At 42.2% G+C, this 14,304-nt stretch overlaps 1 long non-coding RNA gene across 4 annotated transcripts in view; it reads right to left on the bottom strand.

The window, feature by feature from the left end:
• Positions 1-12,651, bottom strand: part of LOC140918356 (uncharacterized) — a 40,206-nt gene extending 27,555 nt beyond the window's left edge. For 2 of the 4 annotated variants that reach the window (XR_012161160.2, XR_012161158.1), the window contains exon 1: positions 12,279-12,636. This is a non-coding gene — a long non-coding RNA (uncharacterized LOC140918356). Of the gene's footprint in view, positions 1-12,278 lie in introns of all 4 variants that reach the window. The other 2 variants (XR_012161159.2, XR_012161157.2) reach the window with 2 other exon arrangements.
• Positions 12,652-14,304: the final 1,653 nt, after the last annotated feature.

The raw sequence follows: 14,304 nt of genomic DNA, 5'->3' as shown, positions 1-14,304 counted from the left end.
CTTTGACTATACATGTGCTCCCACCTAAGTCCTTGGGGCTAGTTATGGAGTAAGATGCTACTCATGAATCAACATGTCTGCATTTGGCCATTGTGACTGAAGGCAAGTTCTTACGGGTGACCATTGGGTCCAACACACACAAATTGACAAAAGAGAGGAAATACATATTGCTAAAATTGTAGCCTGATATCACAGTCATCACTCTGCCATCGTACAAAGGAGGACATGCCAGCTTGACTTGAGGTTGGATTATTAGTCAAAGTTTTTCTGTCTTTGCTATGGATTTTCTTATTTTTGCAGTCAGACTTTTTGTCATTATGTAAATCAATATATCTGCTATTAGAAAGTGTATATACTCTGCAAATATTTGCCGCATCAAGTAAACAGGGATTAATGCAGGTGGGCAAACTGTGGCCCAGGGGCTGCATCCGGTCCGTCAGACACTTTAATCAGGCCCTCGAACTCCCACCAGGGAGCGGAGTCTGGTGCTTGCCCCTCTCTGTCGCTCTAGCTGGGGAGCGGGGTTCGGGTCTTACCCTGCTCCATGCAAGCCATGGTTCCGCGCAGCTCCCAGAAGCAGCGGCATGTCCCCACTCCAGCTCCTATGTGCAGAGGCAGCCCAGGGGCTCCACACGCTGCCCCTGCCCCAACTGCTGCCCCCGCAGCTCCCATTGGCTGGGAACTATGGCCAATAGGAGCTGCAGGGGCAACACCTGCGGACAGGGCACCACGCAGAGCGGCCTGGCCACATTGCCACGTAGGAGCCGGAGGGGGGACATTCCGCTACTTCCGGGAGCTGCTTGAGATAAGCGCCGCCAGGAGCCTGTACCCATGACCCCCTGCCATGCCCCAACCCCCTGCCCCAATGCAGATCCCCCTCCTGCCCTCCGAATCCCTCGGTCCCCTCCCGGAGTACCCTCAACCCCTCATCCCCAGCTGCACCCCAGAGCCCACACCCCCCGCCGGAGCCCTCACCCCCCCCCATGTGCCAGCCCGGAGCCCCCTCCCACACCCTGAACTCCTCATCTCTGGTCCCACTCCTCAGCCCGCACCCCCAGCTGGAGCCCACACCCCAACCCCCAATTTCATGAGCCTTCATGGCTCACCATACAGTTTTCATACCCAGATGTGGCCCTTGGGCCAAAAAGTTTGCCCACCCCTGGATTAATGTATAGTTGACATTTTTGACTGGTTGTGGTAACTTCTTTGGAATCTAGTCAAGGGCTTATTTTGAGAATGTAGAGCTCATAGGTCTGTAAGCTGTCTGCCTGAGATCAACTCAGGTGTCATATGTACAGTATTTAGTGGATCCACGTGCTACAGTTCTTTGAAAATGTTGTGTTTGCAATGGAGACTTTCTGTAAACTGTCTCTGCACAATGTAATGTCTGAGAGAGATTGTGCATACAGTCAAATTTTGATTACTTGAAAAATTCCTTTATTTGAAAAGAGACATTGTATTAGATATGTATTAGAGTACACTGAAAAATGAAGCGACGATGGATGGTCTTGTGGTTAAGGAACTGGCCTCTGTCTCTGGACACCTGGGTTCAATTCTGAACACTGCAGTAGAGTTCCAATGTGACCCTAAGCAAGTCACTTAGTCTACATGCTTTGGTTCCCCAGCTGTAAAATGGATGTAATATTTTCCTACCTCAGGGGTGTAGGGGGGAAAAATACTTTAATGACTGGGAGTGCCTAGATACTATGGTAGAGAAGGGATGGGTCATATATAAGAAGTATTCTTATCTAGAAAGATAGATGGTTCCCTGCTTTCCCAGAACTATGTTTATTTGAATTATTTTCATCTACTCCTTTTATCTGGATAAATGAGTGTTTGATTGAATAGCTACTGTAAATAAAATCTTGGGTTGGATCTCTTGGGTCTGCAAAAACCAGCTGGAAAAACCCTTGAGGAAAAAGTTTCACACCAGATTTCTGGTGTTCTTCTAGTCCTAGTTGCAGGCTGAGATTTCAAGAGACACCGAAATCTGAGGGGCAGGGAGTGAATAGGAAAGGAGGTTTCTTACAATTTTTACATTACTAGAAGTATTAAATTACGTGCCAAAATGTCATGGCAGTGAAGTATAGGAAGTGTAATAAGTATGATGATAAAATACAGCATTCTTGTCCTTTTTTCATTTGATAATTCATTCCCTATCAGAACAACAAACAAGTCAACAGCTGCCATACGAAAAAGGCAGTTGCTGCTTGCTGGCAAAGCAGAGGTTAATGTTTCAGTTCTCTTTATGCCTATCCCAGCACACAGCAGCCATTTGCTTACCCCCAGCCATTCTGAAGCGCATAGACCCCCTTTGCTCATGAAGTTCAATAGCACAGAGTAGCACATTTCCATGCCCTGATTAGGCATTCTCTTGACACAATTTATGCTTTGTTTTTAAGCATGTTTTCAGAGTACAGTGCCAAATGGATTTACTTGCAGTATTCACTTGACATTGCATCCCATACCATCCTTGGCAATGTAAAATTTGCCTTATTTTGCCATCCATCCCTATACCAGCACTAAGCTGACTGCTGATTTAAGGTTGGCATCTGAAGCACCCAGATGTCCAGCTTCAGGAGGATTCTCTTAAGTACAATCATCTGCTTGACAATTCATTTTTTCCTTGGCTGTTTCTTGGCTTTGTAGCAGGACCCGCCTATGCAGTGGTGCAGGGCCTGACTGCTGCAGCTCTATGGATTTTATTTTTATCTTGATGGATTTTATTTTTCCCTAAGCTTATTTAAAAGAAAACTGTGTTTCCTCCAGTGTGAGACTGAGAAAAGAGTGGGGCACAATCTTATCACATCCCGTAGACTATAGAAAAGATTTTCTCCTTTCCACATACGTTCCTTGTTTGGGGAGTATATGTTCATGTGCAAACACACACCCTAAACAGGGGAAGATTGTGGAAAGGAGAATTTTTTTCATCTCATGTGCATAAATATATTTTATAATGCTGCAATATGCCACATTCAATAGGGCACATGTAGTGATTTTTGTGGGTTAACTGAGGATCATAGAATCGTATTGTAGGACTGGAAGGGATCTCAAGAAGTCTTCTAGTCCAGTCCTTCTAGTCATGGCAGGACTAAGTATTAAAGTCTGGGGATGCCTCAAGGGGACAAAGTGTGGACTGTCAGTGCTTTCTGAAAATCAGGCCCCTGTTAAGGTGGCTCGATCCAGGTACCCAAAATCACTAGTCACTTTTGCATCTCAGGTGCCACTGTGTGTTAGCTGTTAGCAATTATTGTATTTTCTCAGTCAGGAATTGTGCTTGTAAATTCAATTCCCTAATTTTGGACTCTGTGCCTACACTATGTATGAGACAGAAAGGGCAGCTTAGTTGGAGATTCTGTGCTTCCCCTCTTAGAGGCCAGAGAGTGGGAGGAAGAGTAAGGGGGGGTAGGGATAGCTCAGTGGTTTGAGCATTGGCCTGCTAAACCCAGGGTTATGAGTTCAATCCTTGAGGGGGCCATTTAGGGATCTGGGGCAAAAATTGGGGATTGGTCCTGCTTTGAGCAGGGGGTTGGACTAGATGACCTCCTGAGGTCCCTTGAAAGCTGCCAATTCTGGGTTGCCCTGGAAATCACAGTGGACCCAGGTATGACTTGCACAGTTCTGGAGGCTGCCTGTCACCCACTGCGTATGGGCAGGAGCACTGTTCAGAATCATCAGAGTGCTATGGCTCCACCCCCTCCCAGCTTTGGCATGTTCCCCGTGGCTGAAAGAGTCCTGGAAGGCAGCCTGTGGCAGTCTCCCATAGGCCTTGTCTACACTACCGGGGTAAGTCAACCTAAGTCAACCTTGTCTACACTACCGGGGTAAGTCAACTACTCCAGCTACAAGAATAACGTAACTGGAGTCGACATAGCTCAGGTCGACTTACCCTGGATTCTTCACTGCACCGCGTTGACGTGAGATGCTCTCCCATCAACTTACCTTACTCTTCTTGGGGAGCTGGAGTATCAGACTCTAACAGAGAGAACGCTCTACTGTCGATTTAGCAGGTCTTCACTGGACCCACTAAATCAACACCTGCTGCATTGATTACAGCAGCTTGGATCTCCCCAGTAGTGAAGACAAACCCTTAGTTCCTGTGCCTGGAGAATTTTCCCCTAGCCAGATCTAGGGTTTTTAAAGACCCTTTATATGGCATTCTGCAGCTGGGTTGGGGCCTTCCTCAGATTCCACAATATACCTGTGTTAGAACTAGTAAACAAATCAAATTGTGGAATATTTCAATGAAAAATAAGGTGGATTTTTTGTGAAAATTTTTGCCAAAAACTTCCTATTTTGACCAGTTCTTTAGCTTGTTGAAAAAGAGCATTTCACTTTTTTTCCACAATAAAGAGACAAATTTTTATGACCAGTGTCCCATCTAAAACCAAGGTCTGGATTGTGCTGTGTACAGCTGAACTCTAGGCTTGCTTCTGAATAGCAGCCACTCTTATTAATTGTTGGTTTTACCTCCATTTTGAATTAAACTATAAATTGGCCCAGTTGTGTTCAGAGTTAGGTTATCACAAAGTTTTGTACAAAATTTAATGGAACCTGGACTAAATGTTGAGTTAGTAACAAGTCCTTATTACTAGGAAAATTGTACTGTGGGAAGGGGGCCGGAATTGTTGGGAACATTTCCCAACTCTATTCAAAATCATGAAATACATTAATTACATTAACTGGCTGTACAATATTTGCTATACGGGAAGACTTGTCTTCAGCCACTGTTCAAAGTTCTGGCAAAATTGTTCTGTGGCGGTTGGCTTCTGTTAAAAATGTACTCAGAATACTTGAGGAATACTTTGGCATGGTCTCTCAAGACAGGAAATTGCCTAGTAGGGTGCTCTCTTGTACATTGTCCCCTGTCAATATAGACTTTGAAGAGGATGTTATTTCATATTTATAATGTCCGACTATGATATATGCAACTCATGATGGATTTGTACTGGCCAGACTAGTATACTGTGTCCTTGAGACTGAACAGGTTCCATAACTATGTAATAATTTCAGTCATTTGTTTGCAAAGTTCAGCTTAAAGACAACTCTGGTATTTTTGAGTCAGGCAGAGGAATCTCAATAAACATTGGATAGCATACAACCAAATTTTACACAATCCTCTAACTTCCAAATGGTTAAGCGTCTTTGCTTTTAAATTTCATAATAAATGAGTGTTCCCTGGATAAGTCTTTGGACTTGGGTTTTTAAGCTAAGCTTTCAACCCATCTAAAGGTATAGGGTTAGATCATGCTTGCTGCCCATAAGGCTCTGACTGTAGGGACTAATTTATAACCCCTCTGCTTGGGGTGCAGCATACTTCAGCTGATTCTACTTGCCAGTGCATAGCTGTGATAGAGCCATGAGTTAATTTACTCCCCACCCCTCCTTGCCCCTTCCCTGCCTGGTTGTTCTGTGGGGAAGTATCTGGGGTGCAGCCCCTGTGTTCCCCTGAGCCTAAGTCGGGAGCAAAGAGGCATTTCTGACTCCCTCCTGTGCCCTTCCCAGCTGTGATAGTGCATTTGTCTATCTAGGCTTAGGAAGTGGCTCCTAGCCTCCTTAGCAGGGGTGCAAACATCGGGGCTAGAATCATGATGGAGGGTATGATTTTCTGGAGACCTGAGGAGTTACACAGGATGTAAAAATAAAACTGTTTTTCTGGGCTCAGTGGAAAGCAGATGCTAGGCCAATGAGTTATTGATGCAGCAGAAGGACAATATGTAGATTGTAAGTAACCAACAAGCAGAATCCTTTACAAGGCTGAAGTGAAAAATTGAACAGAAAAGGGGGCCTTGGTATATGGAAAGGGGGTAAGGGTGGGAAAGGTGAACAAGCACAAAGGGCTGATCTGTTTTAGGGATACCACAATGCTTGATACCGCTCTGCAAGATGGCGAATGAGTCACAATTCACTACTAAAACTGAAATGCATTTTGTGGGCTGTTCCCATCCCATTAATTGCCTATGAAAGTTCAGCTCTGGTGTTCAACACGTTAATTACCCAACAACATTTACAGTAGGGTTTGCAGAAGGAAACACAGAGAGGCTGTAACTGATCCAATAAAGAAGTTGGAGAGAAGATTTTAAAACAGTTCTTTGGAATGTCACTCAGATTATGTTCTTTTGGGGTCAAATGCTGCCCTCTGTTATGCATCATGGAGGGGAGCAAACATACAAATGTAGTCCAAAACAAAGGGAAAGGAGCGGCAGCTACACAGCAAGCTCCGCTGCTGACGTGCCTTCCCGAGCCCCATGCAGCTGGAACACTGAGATTTGGAAAGGCATAGCCAATAGCTTGCAAGAAGTCAAGAGCTGTATTTGTCCAGAAATCCAGACAAAGACCTGGTTCATGCATCTTTCTCCACCTCCACTCTTTTCCTCTGCTCCATACTCTATCCATCAGAGTGGTATCTTGGCACTACGGACTGTGTAATATTGACAGTCATCCATCTACTATATCAGATCCAGATCCTCTGCTCATGTCACTCAGCACGGCTTCACTGAGGTCATTGACAGCAGCTGTGGATCTGGCCTATAAAGTTTAGGGAACGGCATAAATGGATAAAATGTAGATGACTCCTCATCGCTGAACAAGTCAGTTTATATATGGGTAAATAACTATCTACAGATTTGATCTTTATGGTGTGAAATCTCAATGGGGTACAAATGAAAAATGTATCTTTTCTATTGGCTGTCATCAATTGTGGTATGAAGAGCATTTATACTGTACATCGGAGAAAGGGTGTTTCTTTGAATTGGAGGGAGTTAAGGCTTGAGTTATTATCAGAATTAATGCTTTTTATTGACTCTGATAGTCCAACTTTCCCAACCATTATAGTTTTACCAAAACATTAAACTACCTTAAAATTTTCACGTCCCCTTTAAAACTAAATTAGTTTTCTTCTCTCCAGCACTAGTACCAACCTAACGCATGCAAGTTACAATAGAGTGAACACATAAACAGCAATCAAGACATCATAATAACTGTCTGGGCTACCCCAGTTGTGTCAATTAAAAAGGAACTACTTCAACAGGGACCTTAATCAGATATGAACAATACAGATGGCCTGGAGGCATATGTGTATGGTTTTTGGGGTGAGAGGTCTTGGGTTCAATTCCCAAACTTTCCAGGATGAATGGAATAAAAATTGCAGGCACTAACAGTTTCCTTTAAAAAAAATTGTGATTACCCAACATTGGGGTTTTCAAAACAGGTGGAGGGAGCTGAGTGCCTAATTCTGTTTGGCCTCTTTGAAAATCCCAGGCTTAGTCAGTTATGATGATGATTTTTAAGTACATCAGAAGCAGGAAGCCTTCAAAACAATCAGTGAGGCCACTGGACAATCGATGTGCTAAAGGAGCACTCAAGAAAGACAAGGCCATTGCAGAGAAGCTAAATGAATTCTTTGCATTGGTCTTCACTGCAGAGGATGTGAGGGAGATTCTTACACCTGAGCCATTCTTTGTAGATGACAAATCTGAGAAACTGTCACAGGTTGAGTGTCAATAAAGAAGGTTTTGGAAGAAATTAAACAGTAATAAGTCACCAGGACAAAATGGTATTCACCCAAAAGTTCTGCAAGAACTTAGATATGAAATTGCAGAACTACTAACTGTTGTATATAACCTACCACTTAAATCAGCTTCTGTACCAGATGACTGGAGGATCACTAATGTGATGCCAATTTTTAAAAAAAAGATTCCAGAGGTAATCTTGGCAATTACAGGTCAGTAAACCTAACTTCAGTACCACGCAAATTGGTTGAAACTATAGTAAAGAACAGAATGATCAGAAACACAGATGAACACAATTTGTTGGGGAAGAGTTAACACAGCTTTTGTAAAGGGAAATCATGCCTTAACAATCTATTAGAATTTTTCGAGGAGGTCAACAAACAGGTGGACAAAAGTTACCCAATGGATGTAATGTACTTGGATTTTCAGAGAATCTTTGACAAGGTCTCTCACCAAAGCCTCCTAAGCAAAGTAACCAGTCATGGAATAAGAGGGAAGGTCCTCTTCTGGATCAGTAACTAGTTAAAAGACAGGGATGGGGAAAGGGGAAGGAATAGATAGTCAGTTTTCAGAATGGAGAGAGTTAAATAGCAATACCCCCGACGGATCTGTACTGGTAAGAGTGCTGTTCCACATATTCATAAGTAAACTAGAAAAAGGGGTAAACAGTGAGGTGGCAAAGCATGCAGATGATACAGAATTAGTCAGGATAGTTAAGTCCAAAGCAGACTGAAAAGAGCTACAAAGGGATCTCTCAAAACTGTGTGACATGGCAACACAATGACAGATGAAATTCAGTGTTGATAAATGCAAAGTAATGCATATTGGGATTATGTTTTCCAACTATACGTACAAAATGATGGGGTCTAAATTAGCTGTTCCCACTCAAGAAAGAGATCTTGGAGTCATTGTGGATAGTCTTCTGAAAACATCTGTTCAATATGCAGTGGCAGTCAAAAAAGGTAACAATGTTAGGAAAGGGATAGATAATAAGACCATAAATATGATAATGCCAATATGTAAATTCACGGTACATCCACACCTTAAATACTGCATGCAGTTCTGACTGCCCCATCTCAAAAAAGATATATATTGGATTTGGAAAAGGTACAGAGAAGGGCAACAAAAATTATGAAGGCTATAGAACTGCTTCCATCTGAGGAGAGATGAAAAAGACTGGGACTTTTCTTCTTGGAAAAGAGGTGACTAAGAGAGCTTATAATTAAGGATTATAAAATTGATGGGTGTGGAGAAAATGAATAAGGAAGTGTTATTTACCCCTTCACATAACACAAGAACCCCGGTCACCCAATAAAATTAATAGGCAGCAGGTTTAAAACAAACGTAAGAAAGTACTTCTTCAGACAACACACAGTCAACCTGTGGGAACTCATTGCCTGGGAATGTTGTGAAAGCCAAAACTATAACTGGTTCAAAAAAGAATTAAATAAGTTCATCAATGGCTATTAGCTAAGATGATCAGGGATGCAACCTCATGCTCTGGGTGTCCTAAGCTTCTGACTGCCAGAAGCTGGGAGCAGATGATAGGGGATGGATCACTTGATGATTGCCCTGTTGTTTGTTCCCTCTGAGGCATCTGGCATTGGCTGCTCTCAGGCGACAGGATACTGGGTTCGATGGACCATTGGTCTGACCCAGTATGGCCACTCTTATTATGATGATTCAGCATTAACATAATAAATGTACACTTGACATAGAGAAAATGAGTATCGGAGCACATCAGTGAACCATGCAAGAATACTTAAGTGACAACCAGGCACTTAGACCTTCCTCGATTAGGAATTTCAGTGTTGTAACTCTGATTTCAGTTCCTTGCATTTCAAATCAGAAGCTTTTTTTGAGAGTGAGCAGTGGAAATGTACAGCTTATTTATGCAGTGTCTGTCTTTAAACAGTAATAAAGAGTTTAATCACAAATTAATGCTCACTGAAACCAAGAACAGCAGAAAGGCATCACATCATTAATCTGGCTAGAAGAGATCCCAGCAGGGGATATTCTATGTAGAAAGGTACTTCAGGGTGCTCCAGCAAGACCTTTAGCAATGTGTGGGCACAAACCATGATTTCATGGAAAGAACTCAAGTTCCAGAGGACTTCCTTGTTACAAGCGAGGTTTATTTTACTACTGGGAGTGGGTGTCTCATAAACTCATATCTAACAGTATTTTATGCAGCAAGTGAAACCAAAGCACATTCAAGGGCAATGGAAGAACCTGAGCAAATGTGTTCGCTCAGTGCAGCTGGACTTACTGAGATGGCATGTAGGTGATGCCGCCAAATCTATTTTGGAGCATAATTGCAGTTGGGTAATCTCTAAGGATCCTTGTGTAGTTTGATAGCTACAGAATTCTTTGAAAGCAGAACCCAGTACTGTGTGTGCATCTGTATGCAAATAGATAGCAAGTTTAATGTTCAAGGGCATTGTGTCGTTCCCCAAGTATAATGAGCCAAATTATCCCATTCTTACAGTTTAAGGCCCAAATTTAGCAATGCACAGAAGCACCTGCTTAACTTTAAACTTTGAAGTCAACAGGACTTAAACACATGGTTAAATGCTTTGCTGAATAGGGATGGTCTTAAAGTTAAGTATGTGCTTAAGCATTTTGGTGAATCAGGGCTTAAATAATGTGCTGTTATAGGCCAGTGGAACTTGCAGTGCTGACCAGTGAATATTACTTTTCTCCTGCATTTCAAAAAAGGGAGAAGCTTGAATGCCTAGCAGTTTAGGAGGACATATATCTTGCTTGCTCTCCAAAGCAATCTCCTCTGGCAAAATCTGGCACCAGAAAAAGGACTGTGAAATTCTGTAGTTTAAGTGCCATTTTGCCAGCTCTTGGATGTGGGGAGGGGTGAGCCAGTCTGCTGAATCGGAAATGAAACTTACTTTGCTTTTCCTTGTAAGTAACAGTTGCTATTTTTAAATAGGGGCCATACTGTTTAGAAAGCACTCATTTCAAGGTCCACACAAGTCTGGCGCATCTCTCCTGGCAATGTTAATTCTGCTTGGTTAGCCACAGTCAGCATTTTTTATCATTCACTTTCTGTTTTAAATCCTTCCAACCCAGGAGTCATTTGGTGAGTGAGAGAAAATAATTATGCACTAAGCTCTTCTCAGCTGCAGATTTCCCACTCTTTTTTTCTATGTATCTAGTCATAATCTGGCTCATATAAAACGTAAGCACTGCTGCACCATTAGCATTTCCCTCTGTGAATTTTTCTAATAATGTGCTACCAATTTACTTGAAAAAGAAGCCAGAATCTGTGTTCACAGCTAACCTGTCTAAATTCTGTTATGATATTCCACGAAACAGTAAATTGGGTGAAAAAGTCACTAAATATTCCTTTATTATATTCTTCGCAAAGCAATCACCTGGAAGGATTATTATTCATCCACTGGCTTTAAAATAATGTCACCCTGAAACTCCTTGTTCAGGCAAACAGAATTACTTCTGACAAGAATTCCTCTCTGCTAACACTGAGAAAGAAAAGCATTGAAAGACTACATAGATCTTACTCCGTCTAGTAAAGGGGCTTAGGGATAACAAAAGGCCAGCACCTCAGAACAACTCAAAAACTCCTGAGTAATTAAGGTAACCTGATTTGATTTGTACTTGGAAAAACTGAGCACTTGTGTGTGGAGAAATGATCTGTAAATGAAAGAGTTAGAGCTACATTAGTATTCTGCATTATTTGCTGCCATAGAGTGAAGTGAAGGAGAAAACAAAAACATGGAAATAAAAGGAAGAGGGAATGTGACAGGCATGAGAAGAAGAAAATGCTGCTTAGCTGTATGCTAGCAAGGGTGTTCTCTTTCCACTGGATCCCTTTCATGCAGCACAACTGGTGCTGAGTCCAAGCTGGGGTAGTCCAATTTGAATACAATCAAACCCCAATGAAGCTCTATCCATTTCTAGAACTGAAACTCTCTTAAGATTCTGAAATATCAGATTGTTTGTGCCCTTTGCATTTGCAGGGCCAGAGCCGGGCATGTTGTCAATTTCCTCAGAAAGGTTCTTGTTGAGAAATTTCCATGTCAGCTTTGCAGTTTTGAGAAGTTTGAGTAGTGGTGATGCAAAACTCTAGGATGCTTCTCCAAACTACACCGGAATTCCAAATCTGGTGGGGTTTACTCAGTGCACGTTTAAAGAGAAGATTTTAGTGGCATAGTCAGCTGAGTAAATATAGGTGCTTTTGTTTGTATCCCAGCAGCTATCTCTTTCAGATGTGAATACAGAGAGTCCTCTTCCTTTCAGGGTTAAGTAGGAGGCCTATGTGTATAATAAGTAGGATCTTTCTGCCTGCACCAAAATTACCACACGTTACTTGAAAATGAGTGGTCTGATATTCAGAGGTGCTGACAACCTACAATGAGATCAGTGGGATCTGAGAGTGCTCTGCCTCTTTTGAAAAGCTAACCAACAATCCATTCTCACCATAGTGCAGCTGAACAACCCTTTGATTTGTCTTTGTCCTTCTATGCTGTAAATTCTTCAGGGCATGGACTGTCTCTTCTTACACAGCTGTACTGTGCTTAGCATATTTTGGGTGCTACTATCATTTTAAAAAAAAGAATAAGTGACACTGGTATGGCAGAGTTATGTCTTTGCATATACCAAAAGATGAAAAAATGTCACTTTCACCTAGAAAATGTTTAGGAAAATAATACCTAGCTGTTTTAGTGGTTTTCATCTATAGATCCTTGCCACTATCCTGAGGAAACAGAGATACAGAAAGGCAAAATGGCTTACCCCAGGCCATCCAGCAGTCAGTGGCAGACCTGTGTCTCTTGAGTAGTTCAAGTGCAGGACTTTATCCACTAAGCCAAGCTGCTTCTTCGTGTGCATCAGGAAAACTCATCTGGAACTTTCCTTTCTCAGTTATTAATCAGGTGCAGACTAAGGGTAGGATGCTCACACAAGCCCTCTAGTTAAAAGTAGGAAAAATGCGTAGCAAGGATACTCTAAATCTAAATGTTCTTCAGCCACTTCCTCCTTTTGGGGGATGATTCCAACAATGAGCCCTCTCGCTGGGACACATGTCAGTTAAACAGTGCCCTAGACAAAAGAGCCTGGTGGCTGTCCCAGTTATTTATAAGTGTGGACTAACATGCGCCTGTGGTTACAAAGATGTACCCTCATTAGGAAAGCCCTGCCCAGGTCAACACTTTTATCCCACACACATTCATTCTCTTTTCTTTCTTTCTAGACGTGAACTGCTATTATAGAAAAGGGCTTACTTGGAGGTAAAGGTCCAGTGGGTAGCAGAGTTATGCCAAAGTACGTCTAAAAATAATTACTGCAACTGTATACAATGATTAACTCTTTTCTTCGTGCAAAACGAACTAGCTGCTACTTGGCAATTTCAAGCAATGTGACCCCCTACTGTAGCTATCTTAGCTTGTTCTTTCAGCTTTTAGTTATTAATACAGACACTTTAGTTATCAAAGGTTTGACAGAAATGAAGGATTGACCTCCTGTGATTGAAGATGCAGACAATCTTGGCTTGTTAAAATAATAAATGGGTACCTGTCAAAGAGGCATTCAGAGCAAATGTGACCCTTGTAGATATCTCTATTGTAGATTTTTTTAAAAATCCTTCTTAATTAATTAATAATACTTTCTTTCACAGAGATAGATGGAAATACTAATTACTTTTTCCCTGTGAATCCCTCACTAGTACCACTTATCCTCCAATAATTAAACAACCTGAGGGAAAAAATGGTTGGTTAGAAGAGGTTAACAATGACAACTGCTGGAAAAGAATGGCATGTAAATTATTTCAAAGGCAGCAACAGTGGTTGTTAAGCCATAAGTGACCATTCATAAAGAATATAACCATGTGAAAACAGCCACAAGGCTTTGTTGTATTCTACCCTCCAATTTCTCGGCTCATCGTTCTCTTGGCTCTGAAACTGGGCAATAGAATTGTCTGACACCAATAATATGGCACACAACAAAACCCCCGTAGAATTATAAAGTCCCACTAAAGAGTGTTAAAACCCAGGGAGAGAGAAACAGACTTTTCTGTCCCATTCTGTATGGGCACTGCCATACTAACCTTTTTCAGCGCTTAGAGCCCTGCGCTGTGATCTAACCGGATGCCCTATTGTACCCATGTCGAGTCCCACTGAAGTCAGTAGGACACAAATGTAGGATCAGGTTCTCGGCCCAATAGCGAGACCTCAGACAGATATTATATGCGGTACTGTATCCACAAACACAGATTCCCACAAAACTACAATCAATCCCTTTGTATAGTCTCTTCCCACTAATCCCCCTCAGCCAGTATGTCTGCTGCCACTAACTACATACAACTCAGTATGGTGTTCCACTGTGGCTGCTATTAGCTCCACTGGTAAGAGCCCCAGGTTTCAGAAGGAAGCTAGCTTTACTATACAAACTTGGAGGGCCAATTGGGGAAAATGGCACATGCAGAATAACCCTATCTTTCAGTTGCTATGTGCATGGCAGTGCCCAGAATGTCCAACTTTCTGTGGAGTTACTCTGGATTTACGTTAATATAAATGAGATCAGTCTCAGGCCCCTCATACCTTGTGAGTTCAAGCCAAACCTTCCTGAGATATTCAGATGCCTTTACTGTCGTGGAGATATGAGACTATCAAATAAAGCAACAGGTGAGCAATTTGAGCAATGAGCAATTTGAGCAATTTGTCTCATTTCTCTGAGGAAGGTTGGAGATGGCTTTATTGCAAAACTCTTCCAATTACTAATTCACTGTATTGTTAAGACCCCTGGTGTACTGCTTGAGAGGGAG

This window comes from Lepidochelys kempii, chromosome 10 (genome assembly GCF_965140285.1).
Source record: "Lepidochelys kempii isolate rLepKem1 chromosome 10, rLepKem1.hap1, whole genome shotgun sequence".
NCBI classification, from domain to species: domain Eukaryota; kingdom Metazoa; phylum Chordata; order Testudines; family Cheloniidae; genus Lepidochelys; species Lepidochelys kempii.
Note: the sequence above shows the minus strand (reverse complement) of the source record. Positions and strands in the feature narration are given on the sequence as shown.